The sequence below is a fragment of the Lycorma delicatula genome, chromosome 5, assembly GCF_047948215.1.
Source record: "Lycorma delicatula isolate Av1 chromosome 5, ASM4794821v1, whole genome shotgun sequence".
NCBI lineage: Eukaryota > Metazoa > Arthropoda > Insecta > Hemiptera > Fulgoridae > Lycorma > Lycorma delicatula.
Window position 1 is genome coordinate 143,852,825 of NC_134459.1, and position 23,748 is coordinate 143,876,572.

Consider the following 23,748-nt stretch of genomic DNA (forward strand, 5'->3'; position numbering starts at 1 on the left):
TATGTGACGCAATTTCTTTCCGGCCATGGTGCTTTTAGGGACAAACTGCAGAAATTCGGCCTGGTAGATTCTGGGATGTGTCCTCAGTGTGGACAATTGGACGACACTTATCATGTTCTTTATGAGTGCTCGAAATACGAATTAATGCGTACGGAGACCATCTGTCGGCTGGATCTTATCGGGTCGGCGTTGGATCTCCGTGCAAACTGGAGGAGCCAGGCCGAATGGTCAACAGTGAAGAGTTTTATAATGTACTTAGCAAAGGAAAGGATTGCTGAGGGGATTTAGAGCTCTACTTGGGTTCTCTTGTATTCTGTTTTGTTTTATAAATTATGTTTTTGTTGTTGTTTTTGTTCTTTGTTTTGTTTCAATGTTACTGTGCTGTTATTGTTCCGTGTAATGTTTTTATATTTCGTGTTGTGTGCTGAACTCACTTTTACCTTTTACAGGTAGGTAGTTCAGTTCCTTTTTTTTTGTTAGGTATTTTCAGTCTCACTTAAGACTCGGTGAGATGTGTTTTGTTTTGAGTTCATTAAATAGTAGTATACCGATGGGAATGTCACTCGTGGTATTCGCATCGGTGGCATCCTCCTCGAGGCGGACTGGAATATGTCAAAAGCCGAGGTTTCAAAGATGACCTCCGGTAAAGCCCATAAGGGCTCGGAACGGATGGGGTTGCGGAGGGTGTCTTCCTCTACCGGGTCAGGATGTATTAGTATAATTTAACCGCTTAAGAAAAGCTTATTTATAAAATATTCAACTTTACTTTCATTTCTTAAAAACACATTGGATATACAGTTGTCTAACTTTTCTTTAAATAAATAAAGTTTTTTTAATAATAATTTCCGCATTTAGTATATATTTTTATAGGATTTATTATCATTACTTAATCGGAATGACTTTTTAAACATTTATTTTAACGTGTAACAAATATTCCATTGTTCATAAATGGCCGTGGAAATCGAAAAATAAAATTTATGTTATGGACACTAATCGTAATAAATAATAGTTTTAAATACGATTATATTCCTTTCTTTTAAAATATGAAAGAGTTCATCACCCGCTTTTAATCGATTTCCTATAATTATATATGTAATTTTAAATCGGGGACGACGATATATTTGTCGTCGGTCAGCTTCGATAATGATTTGAATACGAGTCCTTTGACATTCATGTATTGCACTTCCACCGGTCCGATGCAATAACCCTGTTGTTGTTATAATTATATGTAATTATGCAAATTTGAGATCCATTTAAAGATGAAATGAAATAATTTATTTTATTTTGTATAAAAAGGATCTCGTTCTTTTTTATTCTAATTTATATTCCAAGTTTCTTACAACATATTATTTCAATAAATACAGGATTTTTCTTCCGTTATTTTTTTTCTAAGTTTTTCCATGAATTTTATGTATGCATGCAATGTTACTTGAATTATCCTGTAATTTGTGATAAAATGCAAATGAAAACATTTCTGTAGGGTATTTTTTTTTAATTGTAGTATAAAATTACACAAACAGTTAAAAGAAAAAAAGAAAGAAATTCGAATATTAATATGACTGCGACATGATATCTTGTTTTATTATTATGTAGGACGTAAAGAATACAATAGACTATGTCACGGTCAATGACGTCATATGCTATCTCCATGGTGTAACAAGTCCACAACACTGTCGAGTGGATCGATTGATTATAATCGATATTTTAACCTCTCTTACACGACAACCTTTTGCCGGCCAGTAGTAGTTTGCTCGCTTTATTTCATTTTGTACGTGTCCGCTCTACTCAGTGTATTCGCACCATTGTAATGTACTATATCGCACTTATTTAATCCTTGCGTAATATTATACCGAGTATATTTATTCGATTTGACAACATTGAAAATAGTTAATTAATAGGGATATTTTATACGTTGCGGTGTTTTTAGCGTAAGAGTACAGCTGAATATGCATTTTATAAAATTATAATAGTTTTCTTTTTAATATAAATTAAAGAAATTATATTAAACAGGTTGCGAGTTATTATTAATTTATTTTAGTTTACGCAAAGAAAATAATTTTTGCAATTTATACCTGTTATTTGTTTAGTTTTAATTTTATTTAAAAAAATATTTAATAATTAAATAAGTATTATTTTACTAATGTTACGGGTATCAGGAAAGATTTAAAAAAATATTTGTTAGATATGAAACAGAACACAGTTAAAATCGTACTAACAGATTATACGTATTTATATTACATATAATCTTGTTTGGAGATATATTTTGCATCCGATTTAATATGTCAGTTCCTTATATCCGTAACGATAAATTTATCGCTTAACGATCGATTTCTTAAAAACAGTTAGAAATTATGAAGGGATTTCATTCGATTTCTTATTATATCTCTATCAGTTTGATTTTTGAAATAAAATTTGCCGATAAAAATAAGTGAAAGGAAACAAAATAGAAGATTCTTTAGTACGATTCGTCTGCCGTGGGAAACAAAGTATATCTAAAAAAAAAATATTTTATTATTAGTTTTCTAATAATAATTTTTATTTCTGAATAGTTCTCGCTTAATCTGAACACAGTTTGATCTATGGTTTTCCTATATTCAGTAATTTTTAATTAATAGTTAATTTTATTTAATTAAAAATAGATAAATAGTATTAATTAAAGTTTTATGTTTTCTTTATTTATATATATATATGTATGTAGTGATGATGAAAAATTAAATTTGAACATAAATTCTGTCATTAGATTAAGCAGAAAAAATAAATTTGCTTACCTAAAATAAAATAAATTTGTTTACAATTTGTCTTCCCACCATAATTTACAAGAAAGGTGATTTACTACGTTCAACAAAATTAAAATAAAAAAATTTAACCTATCAATATTCGACCTTAATATCTGTGTCTTCTTTTGATGAACGACTTTAAAATCACTACATAAATCGATAAAAAGTTGTTCTTTTCGAGATTGATATGAAGAGTTTTCTTAGAAATATTTTTAGCTTAAATAAAAGAAATTACTTTTGTTAAGAATATTCTTATAATATTAAATGAATAAATAAACTTTTATTCTGATCGATATATAGTAAAAAAATTATTTAAATCGCATCAAGAACGGGTAGTTACGCTAATTTAAAAAGAAAATAAATAAACCGCCCGGAAGTTTGCCTGAATAGATCGAGGAAACCATGGTAAAAAATTGATCACAACAGCGTAAAACATATTTAGTCTATACACGATTCTTAATTATAAAATAAAAAATAAATATGAAAAAAATTCATCCGTATTAATTACTTAAAATATAATGACGTGAAATAAAATTAAAGTAAATACATGACGGTACTGATTATTAAAAATAATATTAAATAAATTACAAATCAGGGGTTGAAAATTATTTATGTACAAGTTAAACCGATATACAGAAAATTCAGGAATTTTTAAACAAATTTCTTAATTAGTCGTTTAAAAATTTAACAGCGTAATATTGTTTCTGTAAAAGAAGGTATTTTAATTGTATTTTAACAAAATTGGTAGGAAGAATTTTTAAACGGTTTGATTAAAAATGATAACAGAAACATTATAAGGTCCCTAACTTAAATGTATGTAAGCTTAAATGTATTATGATGAGTTATATGAAAATTCCTTAATCCGGTTCGGTAGAGGTTGAAATTATTATTTTTTTAAGAATATACTTTTTAGCTGTGATTGCACATGTATAGAGAAACACAAGGCTCGATTAAAATTTGTAATTTTCTAAATGTAGGCTGAATAATTGATATTTAAATCTATTTAATTCAATTTGTAAAGCATTCATATTTACGGTAAAAACAACGATCTGACAGCCGGTTTTTACAAATATTAAAACTTGTTGTGACTTTTTAAAGGGGTCTCGAGAGATGATATTATATTTTCGACGGGAATAATCTTAATAAAAAAAAATTAATCGTTAATAATGATGGGAAAGTTAGTTGTGTTTAGGCTTTTCAAAGCAAACCAGTAAGGTCTGAAAAAAGAGAGAACTTTTCATCTGATAAACGCTAAGTATTTAGATTATTGTGTTCCTCCGTCGACACATTTTCAAACCTTAAGGAATAAATTTATTGATTATTTAGTTTGATAAGTATTTAATGTTATCTAAGAAAAAAAAAGTAATAAAGCAGAAAATAAAAAAACTGACAGCCCCATGATGTAACTGCGCCTTTCACTCCGTAGGTCCTAATTTTACAGTCTTGAAGATTTTCAGGTTTTATAAATATGGTGAATTGTCGGCCTCCGGGCGCGAGTGGTAGCTTCTCGGCCTTTCATCTGGAGGTCCCGGGTTCAAATCCTGGTCAAGCATGACATTTTCACACACTACAAAAGCTGTCATTCATCTCATCCTCTGAAGCAATATTTAACGGTGATCCCGTAGGTTAAAAAAATAATCTGATATGGACACCACATGACTTCCTTGTACGCCTATTAAATTATATATACACATTTAAAAAAAAAAATGGAAGTATATAAAATTTTTATTTCATTAATTACTTCTGATATTTTTTCCTATATTGTTTTTTATTGTTATTATTATTCATTGTTAAACATTTTTTACAATAAGAGGTTAATAATTATTTTAAAACAATATATTCAAATTAAAAAAAAAAAATTAAAAAAAGGAGATGGAAGTCGGATTTGAACCTATGTGCCTTTCCCTTGTAAGATCCAAATAGTTCATTAATTAAAATTTTATTTGACTATAACTCTGAAATATCAGTACCACTTTGATAAATCGTTTAAAAGCTCTCAATGAGGTCTTATTATTGCAGTTAAGAGAAAGTCCAAAATCGAAATTTTTTGGATTTTGGGCTTTTTTGGACACTTTGGTCCTGTCGATTGCAATCAAAATGGGAGGTGCACAACTAAATGGTACAACAGTCCTAATCCAAATCCAAAATTTCAACATCCTACGGCTAATCGTTTTTGAGTTACGCGAGATGCATACGTACATAAGTACATACAGACGTCACGCCGAAACTGGTCAAAATGGATTCAGGGATGGTCAAAATGAATATTTCCGTTGAAATCTGAAAACCAAAATTTTTCGCGATCACAATACTTCCTTTACTTCGTACAAGGAAGTAGAAATGAAGAAAATTTAATGTCTATAAAAACAGGTGATTTATTTTAATTTAGGATATTTTCTTAATTTATTAAACGGATTTAAAATAAAGAAGGAAGTTCTCATTTTGACATCTACATATTTATTTTTTATGTAAATTTGAGTCTAATTGTTACCAAATTTTGATAATTATTTTTTTATTCTATAGAGGAAGTTCTTGTCGAGAACCCGTAGTAAGATAACATAAGTAAGGGAAAACATTAAAAAACGAAAAACTATATGTTATTTGTAGATAAGAAGGGAAGATATTTTAAAATTGTTATCATCATTATCGATTAGTTGCAACATAATAATATATAGCGAGATATCATTCTAATATTCAAAATATTTTCACATGAAAATTCAAAAATAAAATAAATTATTAAAAAAAAGAGCCTACCACTAAGTTCAAGCTTAGTGGTAGTCTCTTTTAAGTCTGTTGTACACATTCCCTTTTTTTTTGCTTTTATTAAATTATAAATCTCTTTCCTTTTATTTTTTGAGTAAGGTTCATTTAAGTTGGTTCTTTTCATATCGGTAGTATTTTCGTTATGCCTACCATGTATTAAGTAAAACATAAAATCGATAAAAGAAACATTAAAATCTATATATATATAAATGAATGTTTGTCTGTCTGTATGTCTCTTATGCCTTCCTAAACCGTTCATCCGACTGCGATGAAACTTTGGTAAGTTGTGCGCACGTCCGCGAAGGTTTCTGAATTAGTTTGGACCCGCTAGGTGGCGCTGTGGTCGAGATATTTTGAAAAATCGTATTTATGGTCCGATTTGGCTCATATTCAGAATATGTGTTACATACATGGAAAAAAATTACCTCTGAAAAAATGCACCCGCTAGATGGCGCTGGGGTTGAGATATTTGGAGAAAATTGCATTTACAGTCGGATTTGGGTCATATTTAGAATATATATTAGTTACGTGAAAAGAAATATTTTTACAAAAAATGCACCAGCTAGGTGGCGCTGGAGTTGAGATATTTGGAAATATTGTATTTATGGACCGATCTGACTCAAATTCAGAATACATATTAGTTATGCGGAAAGAGAAATTTTGGCAAAAACTATACCCGCTACGTGGCGCCGGTGTGGAGATATTTACGAAACAAAGAAAGAAATATACAGACTTTCTTCTTCTATAGATTTAAAAGGCGATGTTCGAATGTATGTCACTGAATTATTGCAATACTGCAATGGGCACTAGCGTTAGAAATCCGTGCCAACAAAGATAGCTTATTTAGAGGTATACCTCTCTTTGTCTACAGTCCGTTCAAAAAGTTTGTGACGATCTCTCTCATTCCAAATCAGAAGTTATCTTCCATAATTTTAGTTATTGTAGAAAGTTTTTATAAAAACATTTATATGATACAATGATTAACTCAACATTTATTTAATATTCATAAGCATTGAAATTTTTCTGTTAATTAAATAGAATTATGAGATTTTATCACTTAATATTAACTACAATTAAGAATTATGGAATCACTTTCTGAAGGGACGGTACGTTAGGTACAATCCGCATGCGCTGCACTGTGCGACAATGAAAACTATACCTCTAAATCTATCTGTCTCACGTTCGTTTTCCGTTCACGTTGGACATAGACAGTGCCCGTTCCATTATTTCTATATTTCAGTGATGTATGTCCGCTATAGACTAAAAAACTACTAGACCAATTTACGCTACTGGTCCGATTTAAAAGGAGAGAGGGGAAATTGGGAAAAGAAAAAAGAACAGGGAAATAGGGAAAAAGAGAAGAAGGGAAAACGTAAAAAGAGAAAAAAGTTGAAAGGGAAGGGATATAGGGAAAAAGAGGAGATAAAGTGAAATGTTAAATTTTAAGAAGTTCCGTAATGTTAATCTTTTTAATGTTTTACCAAACTTTCAATTTTATTCATTTAATATATATATATATATATATATATATACTCAAATCTAGCAATAGCGAAGCATTGCCGGGTCTGCTAGTAAGTAATAAAAGCGATCGAACAAACGTATTAAAACGTAAAAAATTTATTGCTTTTTTCAAATCTTAAACTTAGATTTTTCTTTACCACATTAAGGATCGTTTAATTGCCGATTTTAAAATAACAGATCTGAAAACTCAAAGAAGAGTTAAAAAAATAAATTTTTAGTTTTTAATGTTTTTTTTTTGTAATTTTAAAAAATGTTATTTTATAATATTCTACTTGTTGAAATAAACAATTAACTCGTGTAAACCGAAGCAAGATTTTGTTAATCATCTCTCTTTTCATATCATTAAGTAACGGATAATTCCCTAACTTGTAGAAATAAAATGGGGTGCCCACCTATTATTTAATAAATTCAATTTAATCCTTACATTGAGAAAGAAACAGTATTTAATATTTATTCATTACTAAATTTAAATTACGCTGCTCGACAAAATTTTGCATTCTATTTATATCACGCAAATAATTTGACTTACGTTCTAAGTTAATTGTTGAAAATCATTCGTGAGGATATATTGGTTGCGTCGAAATAAAATTAGTTTCTGTGCTTTTAAGCAAATGTAATCGGGGTTGAAAAAATTATTGTGTCGGTTCGAGGTCAAGGGTAAATATATTAATATAATTTTGTAAGGCTTTTCTTATTTCCTTACAAATGATGAAATATTATGCATCGGTCAGTAATCAGCGATACTAAAAATAAACGCCTAGATATTCTCCTCCCACATAATTACGTTATATCACGCCATAAGCCGATCAAAGAATTAATCTTATTTTGTAGTCGTTCAACAAAATAATTCTTGTAAAATATTTATTACACGAGTATGTTAACACCAGATATATTGAAAGAAACAAATTATACGTTTCTTACTTGTAATAGTAGAATTTATATGTGTTAATTTCAAAATCAATTTATTTTTTCTGCAAGTTTATAAATAAATATTTTTTTTATTAATTCAAAGCTGGTTCTATAATATAAGCTAGAAGAATAAACGATTAAGGGTAATAAAATTCAGAAAGAAATATCAAATTCGAAAAGAAAGAGGTAAAAAAGGAAAGAAAATAAGGTTTAATGTAATTCGACTAAGTAATGTAGCAAACATGGTCAGCCGCGTCGTAAGTTAGCTACTACCGATCCCGGTAAAAAGTTATTAAAGAAGAAAAATCTGCGAGATGATTAAATTGAAGAATAAATCTATCAAAATTTTGTTAATCAATGTATTTAATGAAATCGTTAAATTTTCTTCTTTTCCTTCTTCTGAGCCGTTAAGATCTGATTTCATAAGCTTTGAAATTCAATATTCAGATTTGTGCGCATTTGTCTTTTGTCGAAGACTTTGAAGCATACATTGATAATATTCCATTTTTATACTCGTCGATTATTATGTAAATCGACTAAATTATTTAATACTCTATATAAACGTCATTATGACTTCTATACCTAACACTTAGAAACTCTGAATCGAAAGTCTAGTCTACGATACCAAAACCTTTTTTAGGACCTACGATTCTCTTTCATACATTAAATTCGAAGTATATCATTTTATAAAATTGCGACATTGTATCTTCACAAAATTTTCGCACGATTCTTTTTTCCGAGCGACATACCGTATTTATTAGAGTATCCCCGCCCCCGAATAAGCCCCGCACCTCGATTTTCCGGGTCGAAAATCTAAAAAAAAAATCGAGTATATACCGGTATTTTATAGTGCAACCGATATGATAAAAAAATACGAAAATATTCAGAAAGTAAAGCATTTAATTCGTTCATTTATATTACAATATTGATATTACATTAATAATTAATTACCATAAGTACTAGTTTAGTTCAGAATCAGTAAGCGAGTAAAACGAAAAGAAAGTATCATGTTGAAAAGGATCATTTCAATACGCTTTTTAATATGGGATTTTATTTTTAATTAATCACTGTCACTGTCAATGCCTGTAGAAGAGTTACCGGTAGTCTCCACGTCGCTCTGCCAAAGGTGATTCGATCGTCTTCACTACCATCAAGTTCATTAGATATTCCGCATTTTTTTAAACTTTTCCTTAGTAATTCCGTGGAAATACCTTCCCAAGTATTTTTTATTCAAACACAAATCTGGTTAAAATCTGGGCGTTTGATTCTTCCTGTAGGCGTGAAAAAGAAATTTTCATCAGCCATCCGTTTACTGTACATTTGTTTTAATGCAGATTTGAACGGTTTATTAATGCAGACATCTAGTGGTTGCAATAGAGATGTCAATCCGCCTGGAATTATTACTTGGTCTGTCATACCCTTTTTTAAAATGTCTTTCACTTTATCAGTCTTATGCTACCGATAACTATCCATTACTAGCATACCGGTTTTTTTTTATTAGGTAAATCTCCTGATCGCTTTTGCCATACGCACCTGATCCGATCTAAAATTAAGGTTTCGTCCATCCAACCTGATTCCTGTGCTCTGATAATAACTCCATTTACCTGTGCGGTAGGAAGAGTTTTTCTTTTAAAAACAATGTACGGAGGTAATTTTGATCCATCAGAAGTAAAGCAAAGCATAACATTACACCTTTGTATTTCATTACCACCAGTGCGAATCGTAACACTTTTTTCACCTTTTTTTTTACGGTTTTGTCAAATGGCATTTCAAAATATACGGCGGTTTGATCAGCGTTTTCTATTTGAGTAGGCAAATAGCCTTTATCTTTTCTAAGATTTATTATGTATTTGTGAAAATGTTATATTTTTGTTCATAAGCGTCTGGAAGTCGTTGAAAAATGGTCGTCTTTCGTCTTATTGACAAATCATTTCGTGCAAAAAATCGTGTTATCCATCCACGGCTTTCTTTAAAATCAACTTTATTCAACGATTTAGCGATTTCACGAGAATATGATTGACAAATTTTTGTCGTGACAGCATAACCGCATTTCCTTTTTTCCATAACAAAGTCATACAATTTTTTTTTCTATGTCTGTGTATTTTGGTTTTAAGCCACGAAACCCCCTTTTATTACCAGTGCCTTTCACCAGAAGTTGTTTCTTCTTACGCCAGTCTCGAATGCAGCTTTCATCTACGTCAAATTTTTTTCCTGTCGCCCGATTTCCAATTTTTTCAGCCTCTTCTATAACGCGCAGTTTTTCATTTACTGTAAAAGATCGTAGATGCTGTCCTTTTGTACTCATTTTATTGCCGTAATTAAAATAAATCACCGTATTAAACTTTACAAGATAAACTAAACAGATAAATTGCACATAACGTCCACATATACAAACAGTACAATGACTATGGGTAACTGATACTGTACCTGTAGTGTCATTAGAACTGGATGCAGCCTATACAGAATGAATCAGTTTTATAAAATTAATTAACTTCGTTCCTATCGATAATATGAACAGGATTTTAATAATTAAGGATGCATTCTATATAAGCGGCATCCGGTATTGATAAACGAAAGCCTAATGTAACTATATTTATGTAATCGAATTTTTATACGAAATAAAAAAAAGACCAGAGTGACTTATGTGATTGAATTTAGGTACTTCTAAGAAAACGTTTACTTTACATAAATTATCCTGGTTAAAGGCTATGTTTCAAGTAAGCCACGCACTCTTATTTTTTCTCTCTAATTCCAAGAAAAAAAGTGCGAGGGTACTCGAATAAATACGGTATCTTTTGAAATTTTTGAATATTAAAAAATGTTTAAATCGACAAATTTTTAAAACTTGTAGCTATTTTAAACTTTAGTTTAGCTTTTTTAATTTTCATCTTAATTTAAATTGTAATATACATTAGTCAACCTAAAAACTGTTTTATATTTTTTAAACATAGCAATTACCGGATATATACAAATTCAAATTTTCGTTTTTTATCGATTTATTTTAATAATTATACATTATTAATAAAAAATACAGATATAAATTTTTGGGTGACTTGTGGTATATATACTCATGTGCTGATTTATGATAAACAATAATTTAAATTCTTAGTTTTTTATAGCTTATATTTTGTAATTTCTAATTTATATAATAAAATTATTTCATATTCTAATTATAACTTATAATTTTTGCCGTTACGATAATTAATTTATGTAAATTTACTAAAATAATTTTTTTTAAACACTATATTTCTTAATTTAATTCATATTTTGTACAAAATGATTTGAACTAGTCCAAGTCTGGTTGTAATATTTTTATTATTGTTTTCACGTGAAAACAATAATTTTCGATAAAAATTTCGAATCAATGAAAATCAAATAAGGAAAATAGAAGTTATTAATATATCATACAAAGCCCCTTATTTTGATCATTGATATACACTAATTTTGATCTTTTCTTAATCGATCATAGTTCACTTAAATTATAATTTTTACTCACAGGTAGTATTTGTGGTCTGTATACAGTTATTAATAACGAAATTATTTTGTACAAGGGAATGATACAAAAGAAGCATGAAAAGTTAAGTAATCAATACGTATTTAAGGACAAACACCCAGGGGTTAATGATTTCTGAACTTTTAGGGACGTTTATTGAATTTATGATTAATAAAAACATCTATTGTGGATAATATATATAAATCTCTAATTTTATTGATTCTTGTTGAATTAACTTTTAATCGAAATTTTTTTGTATTGTGGGCAACTTATAAAAATTTGTTGTATTCTGTGGAGGTTAATTTTTTGGTGGAAGCGTATAGAATTTAATCATTTTTCTACTGACATTTGAGAATTGATGTTGTTCAATAGAAAACATTTATCTCATTGTTATGCGTGTAAGTATTAGTCGTTTCATATATTACAAGTCTTATTTTCTGTGAACGAGTTAATCACATAAGAAAATTTTTTAAATTATTTAAAAAATTGTAACTAATAACTGAACATTGAATTTTACAGGTTAATAAGATAAAATAGAAAAAAACAGTTCTAAAACCGTTTCAGATTTAAAATTTGATGAATATTTCGCTTATTAAACAATCATAATTAGATGCAAGGGAACTTGTAAATAAAAAATAAAAAAAGAACACATTAAAAAATATATAAGAAATTTTATAAATAAAAAATTTAAAAATAATTCCTTGTCTGAAAAAAGAATTAACGAACATTTTTGTTTAAGTTTTTTTATTTTTTTTTATTTTTGATTAATATTTATTTTGTTAATTTATTTTTTTATTTTATATAAATAATAATTCCTTTTGTTAATTCTTCTGTATCTACTATTAATGATTATTTAACAATCGAAATGCGCATATTGCATTTTTAAATGTTTCAGTAAATATTCTTTAGTTTATTGTCATTTAGATTTATTTCGATAACCGTTTAGAGTAGGAATTAGTCGATATTATAATTTAAAACAATATTTTTATTATTAATAATTAAATCTTGGTTTAATAAATTTGCCTGGTAACCTTTTCTTAAATGAATAATTAATTAGAGAATAAAACGGGTGGGTAGATTAAACTTCTTTCCTAACTTTTCGCTAAACTATTCGTGGTGTACAGAGCGTCTTGTAAAAATGTTAATCTTTAATGAAGGGATCTGTAAATAATGGTTATAATTTGTTTATGAATTTCCGGGCTAAAAGTTTTAATTACAACTATCTCTCTCATTAACCTTTTGAATACTCATGTTTCCGAAAAATAATAATCTAGTATAAATCATTATAAGATGAAAGGTAGTCAACCCAAAAAAAAATTTCTTTTGTTTTGCAGTTATTCTGCTGTTTTACATCTAACAATTAATATATACATTTAGATTATCATTCAAAAAATTATGCATATACGAGTATTCATTACAACCTCTAAAAATAGGGTGGGTGTTAAAAAATAGCAATTCATGGGGACGGATATTTCTCAAAAAGTATTTATTCTAGAATTATAATTTTTGTCATACGAAACAAAAAATTCTGCACTACGATTTTTAGAGACGGTGTGATTTTATTTGCTTGTTATCAAAGTCTCATAATAAAATTGCATCTAAAAAGTTTTCAAAATTTTCATATTTACTTGATATTTCACTCATTTTAACTTTTTTTCATACTGTTTTAAAATACTCTCTCTACAAATCATATAGTCAGAAATTTTGTGCAATATAAAAAAAAAACAAAAATCATTAAGAAATCTTATTTAGAAGTTTACTTACAGCTGTTCCAGTGTTTCAGAAATCAATTTTTTGAAAAAACAATACAAACATATTTTCAGTTACCCAGACAGAAAAGCTATCTTAGAATAAGCTAGCTCCTCCATATGCTTCTACTTCTCCTTTTTTCACTTTCTCTTTTCTTAAATTTTCTAGTCTTAGTTTTCTCTTCTTTCTTGAAATGCTTCATTCTGGAAGCTATCATTCGACGCTTTTTTCTTTTATCTCGTTGTTTTTCTATTTGGAAACTCTTGTGACCAAGTGACACACTGATCCTTTTCACGGACAAGCTGTGGGATACGTTAATGAAATTCAACTACCAACACTTTCCTGAGAGACTACAGCTAATGATTTACATTTTGCAAGTTTTGATATTCTAACTTTTCTACAAGGCGTTTTTTTAGGAGTTCAATTTTTGATTTAATTGCCTTTCATGTCTGCTTTCTTTTAGTTTTCTGTTTAATAGGTGACATTTTTAACAGATATTTATTTACAATAAAATATTTATACAGAAAATACAACGATAAACAAAGAAATGAAATCGAATTGAATATGTTTTAGGTTAGATAAAAATAAAAATAAATTTTTAGGTTATGAGTAAGATCATGACAACAATAGTTAATAGTTATTTAAAACTATTTGCTAATTTATATTTTCAAATATGAGTTACTGATTCAAATTTAGCACATTTTAATATACAGAAAAATGCAAAAAAATATTTTCCATAAAATTTTTTTTGGGTGTTTTCTTCGAATTGATTAGCCCCTGAATAAAAAGGTTTTGCAATGAGATTTGTAATTTTGAATGAAAATGTATAAGGTAAATTTATAAAAAAAACAGCGATTTTTTTAGAAAAATGTAACTTTTTTATAAAACTTGTTTAAATAATATAAATTGTAACTACTTTAAATTCAAATAAAACCGGTTTTATTGTGCTTTTTACTGTGATGTCCTGTCTCTATTGCCTATAGTGTAAAATACAGTATATGACAGTCTTGTAATCTGATAAACTCATATTACTAGAATACTAGTAATATGAGTTACTCATATTATTAGTATTAAAGAAAAATAATTGTATACTCGTAATACCGAAGCTTAGGTTAACATCTTCAAAAATTCCAAACGTTTTCAATGGGCAAAAACGGACAGTCAGATCATAATGTCTGAGTCAGGTAACTATGAATCTTGTAAATTAATTAGTAAATAAAAAATTCTAACATTCGTTTGCGTTTAGGAATTTTTGTTTTGTTTTTCATCTTTTTTATATGAAAAACTGTAATTTATTGATAACTTTTAAAAAATCCATTTTTATCAATATTTATGGCTTACATAGCAGTTACATTCCGTGAGTTTCATCAACCGCAAAGGTGAAGAAGCCGTAGAATGCATTAAGGTCAACTATAAAATGGTAATTAATACTAAAAAAGGAGTTATAAAAGGGAAAGGTAGTTGAATAATGTACACCTGCCGAGATCGGCATCTGGAACGTATCTGGACAAAGCCAACGAAACAGCTTAGTGGGCAGCTCGAATAGGTAGGTGAACTATAAGGTCTCGTTATGCGTAATACAGATATACACTTCCTGATGTACTCGTATAATGTTAAAAAAATTCTAAAGGTAACCGATGATATGAAATTTACGGACTCAACAAACTTTGATATTTAACAATTTTCCTTTATCGACTTATGTTTAATGTATAAAAAAATTGCTTAAAATGTAAATTTTAATGGAATTTATGAAAAGTAATAGGTAACTGACTGTGCGATAATTCCAAAACCGGTATTTCAATGAAAAATTTCATTTGCTATAACTACGTAATAAACAATTCAAAAATTTAATAAAAACAATAAAGAGAAAACCTCAAGAGAAATAAATAAAAATTGGAAAATTATTATTTATACACGGTATTTAGGAATAAAAGGCAGAAAAAGGTGGAAATAATACATTGAAATTGATAGAACTACTTTACCACCTTTAAACTACGTCGTATGTCGTCGTTAAGTCTGATGAATGTAACTGAAAATATTTTTTTTTAATGCATTCAGTTTACCGGTTCTGAAAATATTAATCAGAACCAACATACGTACTAACGCACATACGTTGGTTAATCAGAACCAACGCACGTAAAATAACGTGCGTTCAATATATGATAGTTAATTTTGACCTCGACCTTCTCCATACTTTCGTTGCATTTTGCAAATTATAACTAAATAACGTTCATGAACTTAGCGTACTAACAACAAAAAGGCTTTTTCAACGAAAAGCAACAAATTTATTTTTAAAAGAATTGCAGCAGTAATGAAAAAAATAATAAAAAGGATTGCAATAAATTTACTTTATTTTTTTCGATGCAAAAAAGGAAAATTAAAAAAAAAATAAAGCATATTTTGTTATATTATTCATTCGATTATTCGAATCATTCATTTCAAACCCAGCTCACACAGAGAGTTCACAGTTTATTAATTCAATTCATTAAAGTTTGTGCTTCATTTATCTATATTCTATATAAATAAAAAAAATGTAAATGCTCGTTTGTTCAAAATCTTAAATCTCCGAAAGTTCTTCACCGATTGCTTTGAAATTTTGACACAACGTTGCATTCGAATACGCGCGGATTTTTTATATACCTACTATTTATATACCTAAGACGTCACACTTGTGACAGTTAAAAACATGCTTTTTTGAAAAACAGTGCTATCTGTTGGACGTAAAAGCAACACACGGCTTTACAAAATATTTTACGATTCCATTTCAATGTTTCCGATATGTTTGTCCGCTATAGACTAAAAAACTACTGGACCGTTTTAAGCGCGGGGAAAAGGAAGAAAGGGAAAAATTAAAAAAGAAAAAAGGGGAAATGGAAAGGGGAAAGGAGAAAAAAGAAAAGGGAAAGGAGAAGAGGGAATCGGGCATAAAATGGAGGAGTAAAGGGGAAATCGGGGAGGAAAGGGGGAAATCGGGACTGGTAAAGGGGAAATTGGGGAAGTGAATACGGTAAAAATAAAAATGGAAAAAAGGAAAAGAAGAGAAGGGAGAAAGGGGTAAAAGGGAAAGTTTAAATTTTGTGAAGTTCAGTAATGTTCATTTTGTTAATGTTTACACACATATTTATTATGGTTAAACACATATATACACAGTATACTCAAATCTAGCAATAGCGAAGCATTGCCGGGTCTGCTAGTTCAAAATAAAAATGTGAGCATATGCAGCAAACCAACACACCATGCTTTTTTATTTGAAAAAAAAAAATGAATTTCCGTTAACTAAGCTTATGGAATTTTTATATCGTGTGTACAAAGTGTTTTTAAAGTACGGTAACTCATATATTACTTTTCATAGAAAAAATTAATTTACTCAAATACTTCTACCTCAGAACGGTCTATTTTTCGATATGTCAACTACATGAAGTGTAACGTTTGAAATTAGCTGTGAAAAATATTTAATGGCCGAAATTTTAGTTAGGGTTGTCGTAGTCCAAAAGTTTTTTCATCGAAGATTTTCGTTTTTAATAGCACTTAAAATCACGTGTCACAATCCTTTCCATTTAAAACTGTTGAATTGCCACCCGTGGGAGCCCCTTGGATGTTTGAAATGTAGTGGTTTCATATCGAAAAAAAAAAATCGTTTCGAGTTGGAAGCACTTGCTGAATTTTTTTTTTTTTACATTTACCGTGTGAAAATATATTTAAGTATCGCCATCCTTTATGAATATTTTATATCTTTTTTTATATAATACAATCTCCAAGAATGTTCTATTTTCCATACGAAATCTGTTAATATTCTTTATTGTAGTGGTTATAAAAAGAATTGTATTTTTATCACTATTTTGATTTTAAAAGCAATAATCTAAAATGGAAGTTTTATGTGTACTCATATAAAATGAGAAGATTGATAAACTTCTAAACTGCTGTATAGAGTATCAACGCGAATAGAGAATTTAATCTTCGTAAAAAGGATTGGAGAATGAGTTTATTTAAATAAAAGTAAAAAGAGAGAGGATGAGTAAAAAAACCGGGGAGGATTTAGAAAAAACGTTATAAAAAATCAAAATATATCCCTTTTATATTTCCTTATTATTAAAGTTTATGCTTCATCATTTTACGTAGTGCCTCATTACTGTTTCAAAATAATTTAGTATATGTTGATTTAAAACGGAGAATGAAAAATCTATTGATGTGTGAATTATAGGTGTATCACAACCAAAATAATTTATCTTTTACATTATGTTGGAGAATTTTCTCATTTTAAAACCTTTTAAGGCATACCTTTTTTAATTCCTTTTTTCTTTTTTAATACTTTTTTTTATAGTTTGACTCAAAATGAATGAACTGAAAAAAATTACAATAAATTATTAATTATTGTATATTGATTGAAAAAATGTCCATTGCTATCTGAATATCAAGGTTGTTAGAATTTTTAACCGTAGTAACATATTGTTTGTATTGTGTTTTTTATCGGAATGACAATTAACTTTTTGTATAATTTATTATTGTTTAATCTTTTATTTACTGTACTGTTTTTTTCTTTCGAAAAAATACAATTTAAATACTAAAATAATAATGTATAGCTTGTCCTTTTTAAGGAGAACTTTTGAATATAAATTTTACTGTGCGTATTTTATTCACAAGATTTACTAATAATTGTACATAATTTTAAATTTCGTATTCCGTTAATTGAAATCATTTACTAGTTTAAAAAACTATTTTGTGCGTTAATTTTGTTTTTACCACTTTGTGATAATATAGCTTGCAAAAGTAAATTAATTTAAAGTGATATTAGATTATGAAAAAGAAATTGTAGTTTAATAGGAACTGCGTTAAATTACATTTCTTTAATCGGTCTAAATATTATGAGAAACAGTTTTCATCTGGAACCGCTAGTTTTTAAAAACTGTTTTACACGAGTCGGTTTCACACGGATTATTTTCAGCTAAGTGTGCCGTACGACAAACAACGTAACCACATCGGAGTGAAACTTTTATACATCGTATTTTACTAAACGGGTTAATGCTTGATTTAACATTTCGCATTAATTTTATTTAAAACTACGGTTGTAACCGGCTACAGTAGTAAACACTGATGAAATAAAGACAAAAATGGAATAAAAGCTTGACCAAACCAGGATCCCCAAGATTTTTACGGTAATGTCATAACAACAATTAGTAAGTTAGGTATATGGTAAACGAGAAAGATTTCCATTACATTCTGATTACATTACATTACATTAGATGAAAATTTCCAATGTATTAAATAATAATACGTTCCGTTATGATAAATGTGATACAAATATCGAAAGTTAAAGCTTAACTTGAGCTACGTAGATCGCCTATTAACTGATCCCTTGACTTGAAAGAATATAGGGGCTTTTCAAGTAAAGGATGACATACCAAACTATCATTTTTAATTGATGTAATCTGAATGATATTACTTAAACAAACAATCGTAATAGCAATCGTTAAATGAAAGTATTTTTAAATAAACCCATGCCATATATATCATATATACATATATACATATATTATATTATATATATGTCGGAGAGTAAAGTACAGTGGAGTATCTTCCGACAAAACGATGAGAATATTCTTTAGAATATCTGTATTTTTAGTAGTTTTAAGAAATGTACCATTACTTGTAATGTTTTGTAAAATAAGGTTTAAATTGTTTTATTGCGGTAGGCTTAGGCCCAGGTAGGCACATGGTTGTCAACGTAGTCGGGATCCCAGGACGATAGGGGTATCATAAAATTAATAAGGAAAAGGAAATATGCAGTAGGTATATTATTTGAGAATATGGAGAAAGGGTAGTCTTGCTTTGGAACCCAGATCGAACAGACGTCCTGGTGATCGCGAATTCGTTATTTCCCTGAGCCTCGGTCTATCGCAAGTTGTTTTAATATTATTTGAATTCTAAATTGAATTAATCTTATATCGTAATTCGTGTGCTACTGAGTTATTGATAAGTGATAATTATCATTTGTAATTATTTCATTGTACGAGTTATCTACTCATTTTTATTAATTGAACTTTATTGTAATCTGATATATTCTCCACTTGTAATGATGGGAATGAGTGAAGCACAAAACGTTGAATCCCTGACAAATCTCCTCGCCTCTCCGACATATATATATATTATATATATATATATGCATGCATATACGTATATATATATATCTAATATATTGCATGCATATATTTATATATATATATATATATCTAATATACATATATTAAATATATACGTATATATACATATATATATGGCATATATATATACATATATATATGGCATGGTGATATGGTATTTTTATGCCATATATATTTATGGCATGGGTTATATACATATTTATAAGGAATAGGTTTTTAAACACTCCCAGAGAGACCGGTACAGCCTTAAAGCATTACCTCGATCGCTCCGGAGTGTTGTGGCAGCAGATTGCCCCACCCTGACTTAGCCCCCCCCCCCACAGGCCCCCATCGGAGTCTCCCCTGGATCATAGGAACAACCCGACTTACGCTTCTGGGTAGCCGAGATGTCCCGTCCCAGGAGAGTTGTCCTTCCAGGCCCTAACCAACTAGGTTCCAGGCATGCTTTCGCATGTCCTTCCCCTCAACGCGTGCTCTCATACCATCAGGGTCCTCTGTGACATCATCGGAAGTACCCCAACTCTACCGCTCTTGGGTGCGGGCGAACCAAGTTGTCATTGGCAAGGATACTGCTTGCCTGGCCTTAGACGACGCCACGTTTCGTCTCGACTTCCTTTATTTTTTTGAAGTCTCTTCCCGTATAATTTTTTTTTACCCTAATGTCTCCCGCTCTCTTTGGTGCCATAATACCAACTTTTCTGTGCTGTGTTCAACGTTTGATTGATCACCTTCAAGCTGTTGAGGATGCAGAAGCTACTAGCGCTAACATTATTTATAGAAAAAAATATGAAACATCGAACACAAAAGAATACAATCAAATCACTAACCTAATTACATTATTTGCACATATGATTATCAAATAAGGAATAGGTTTATTTACAGTAAAATTTCACATATTTCTATTAAATGACTCCCTAATATCTTAATTACGTCTTTATTATGTCTTAATTACCCTAATGTCTCCCGCTCTTTTTGGTGCCATAATACCTCCTTTTCTGTGCTGTGTTCAACGTTTGATTGATCACCTTCAAGCTGTTGAGGATGCAGAAGCTACTAGCGCTAACATTATTTATAGAAAAAAATATGAAACATCGAACACAAAAGAATACAATCAAATCACTAACCTAATTACATTATTTGCACATATGATTATCAAATAAGGAATAGGTTTATTTACAGTAAAATTTCACATATTTCTATTAAATGAAAGAAATACGTTTCTTTCATTTAATGTTTGTTAAATGAATTCAACATACGTTTCGATTACGATAAATTTAATAAAAATTGAAGTATTTTTAATTATTTTTATGAAACTAGATTGAACTTTATAATCTAATTTTCAAAGAGTTACTGTTATATGTGTAAAACTACACTAGATTAAATAATTGTTAAAACAAAAACAAGATAAAACGATCAAAAACCGTTAAAAAAATTCAAAATTAGATATATATTTCGTCTGAACAAGCATTAAGTAAAGCAATTTAATTAATATAATTTTAAAAAATATTAATAATTAAAAAATAAATTAGTAAACAAACAAAAAACAGTCACTTTAAAAAGCATTAAAAAATAATTACGTTTATTTATAGTACAACTGTCTTTCAGGGGCAATAATGAAATGCAATTATCATTACTACACCGAAAATTTCCATATTATTAGTACCGGAAAATTCCATATAATGGAAATTCAGAATGTAATGCAAATTTCTCTTGTTCACCAATTACCTAACTTATTGACTGCTGCGGTAACATTACCGTATAAAACTTAATTATATTTCAGTAGGAATATAATTACATTTTAATTTTAAAAAAGTACTTGAGTAATCTCTTTTTACTATTCTACGCTTGTACTTATAAAATTTCCCGAAAACCTTAGAAGTAGTAATTGACAGTTCAGATATGGACCTCATGTAATTCGGGTTATATCGCAGACATTACAGCTGCAATATCGCAGCTGTAACGTCTGCGATATCGTTTGTGGGCGAAAAGAGGTAGAGATATAAAGGGAAAAGAATAGCCCGTCGTTCAGAACGGTAATCGTCGATCGGTGGACGGTTTATATTAAAGCGAATGGCACTTCTCAAGACTGTAGCAAAACTTCAGTTGGCGCTAAAGTGATAGAAGTGAGGTAAAATTTCGGAAAAGTTCTTCAAAATATTGTGCATTATTTTGTTCCTTTTTTTATATAATTATCGACGAATATGAATTTCATACACGTTACAATCAAATATGTTTTTCATCATATCTACTTGTTGAAGATCCATTTTATAAACTGTATTTAATCTTCATTATGCGGAAAATTTGTTTAAATTTAGATTTTAATGAATTATTCAAAAGTTAAAGAAAGGTTTTTATTAGTTAACATGTATACTGATGGTTCTACATGAAATAACGTACACTTTGTACTGATTATTTTTTCGTTTCATTGCATAAAGATTCTATTACGTAATTTTATGTCGCACGTGTCGGAACGTTTCTTCAAAATGTCACTGAAGAACTAATACAAATACGATACAAATCTACTGTACTAAACGGAATCTGGCATTTAATGATATTTTTTACGTAATGATCGCCTAGAATATTGCTTTAAAATTTACTGTATTAAAATGTACAAGTGTAAGATTTTGACATGTATACAGACAATGGTAGTGATGAATCGTAACTTTAGATATCGTTGAGTAAATATTATTTAAAATTACACTTAAATTTAAATTATTTAAAAATGAAATTTCCTATCCGATTATGTTTTTTTTACATATTCCGTGTAAAAATCAAATAATTAAACTTTTTGTATCAATATAAATAAATGCCTAAGATAAAAAATACAGTATAAAAGAATTAATTAAAAATAAATATAAATACAAAAAAAAAATCAAATGAAAATAAATTCATTTAAGAATCCGTTATTATTTTGTAATACTTCATTAATAGTTTAATTAATAGCAGAAATGAACATTATTAATCAGGTCATTTTGATCTAGAAGGTCAGTTGAAAAGTGTTATCTAATATTACGTAAACATAATCAGTAATTTTTCTTTAATATATTATCGGTCGCTTGCATTTTATCTATCTCTACCTTTTTTGAAAAAAGTATATTACGTATTAGTTTGAATTTTGGTAGATTTTATAAGAAAACTACCTATTGTAATGGATACCATGATTCGACTTCAGGAAAAATTTCGACATATTTTTGCGGTTCACATCTCCCAGACCCCAAAACCACCGTCACTTCAAAGGTTTATATATATATATATTTTTTATTTTCTGTGGACACGATAACTGCCGTAATTTTGCGCTAATCACGTTCAAATTGTTTCTTAAAAATAATTAGTCCCAAAATCTCGGTCGAGTTCGTTAACGGCCAAAATCGGATCATGGGGATGGAAATGGGAGGGCTTTTTCGAAAAAACAAAATATCGATATTATTTTCTTATTATGTAAAATATCGATTTTCGTTTAAATCCTACTACGCTTTGGATAAGGGCCTAAAACATATCTAAGTTTTTTGATATCACCAACCATTGGCCAGGGTGGAGAAAATGGGGTTTCGAAGACAAAAAAAATCATACCTTCACAGTATTATAAGGCCTAATAAGACAGTCAAATATTTAGGGGTCTGGTTGGACCAAAGTATGTGCTTCGATCCACACATAAGGAACACCAACGAGAAAGCTGAGAAAACTGCCATGACTCTCTCCAGAATAATGCCGAATACTGTACGTCCTCGACAAAAGAAAAGGTACTGCTTACGAGAGTGATAACCTCCATAACTTCTTATGGGTGCCCAGTGTGGTGTGATGTCCTGGCTGTGGACAGGAATGTGAGCACACTTCTTGGCTTCAAGGATCCTGGGAGTCAAGGAGAGGGTGGCTCTACAGTGGGGGGCTGAGTAGTTGGATCGGAAATGAGAGCAACGTCTGGAGGTAGTAACTTCTGATATAAATTAGTTTTAAAGTCATTTATTGTGTATGATTTATTGTTTAGGTGCAATAAATCAGGGATAGTCTCATATTGTCTATTGTAATGCATACCGGATGTATAATGTATTATTTTGTTATATCTGAGTTAGGACTTGTTAATTTTAGTGTTATTATAATGTTGTAAATATCTTGATAACTGTAGAACATATTTTGAAGTTTATAAAAAAAAACCGGGAAGCACGAAGCATGGCGACGTGTAGGGCCAGGAAGGCAGCCCTCATACCTAGGACGCCTTGGATCACTCACATGCAAGAATGGGTATTGGGGGTTGGGGTGACGGCATGAAGGACCCTTACGGTGTGAGAGGGGGGAGCGTTGGGAAAGGCATCAGAAATGCATGTCTGAAACCGGTAGGATAGGAATGGGAAGGGCAGCTCGCCGATTCAAAAGAATTCTACTT

The 23,748-nt window shown here is 29.4% G+C and overlaps 1 protein-coding gene across 1 annotated transcript in view; it reads left to right on the forward strand.

The window, feature by feature from the left end:
• The first annotated feature begins 1,769 nt into the window (after positions 1-1,769).
• LOC142325450 (putative E3 ubiquitin-protein ligase HECTD2) overlaps positions 1,770-23,748 on the forward strand; it is a 91,547-nt gene continuing 69,568 nt past the window's right edge. Inside the window, exon 1 of the mRNA XM_075367226.1 lies at positions 1,770-1,928. The gene's annotated coding sequence lies outside the window, so the exon portion shown is untranslated. The remainder of the gene's footprint in view (positions 1,929-23,748) is intronic.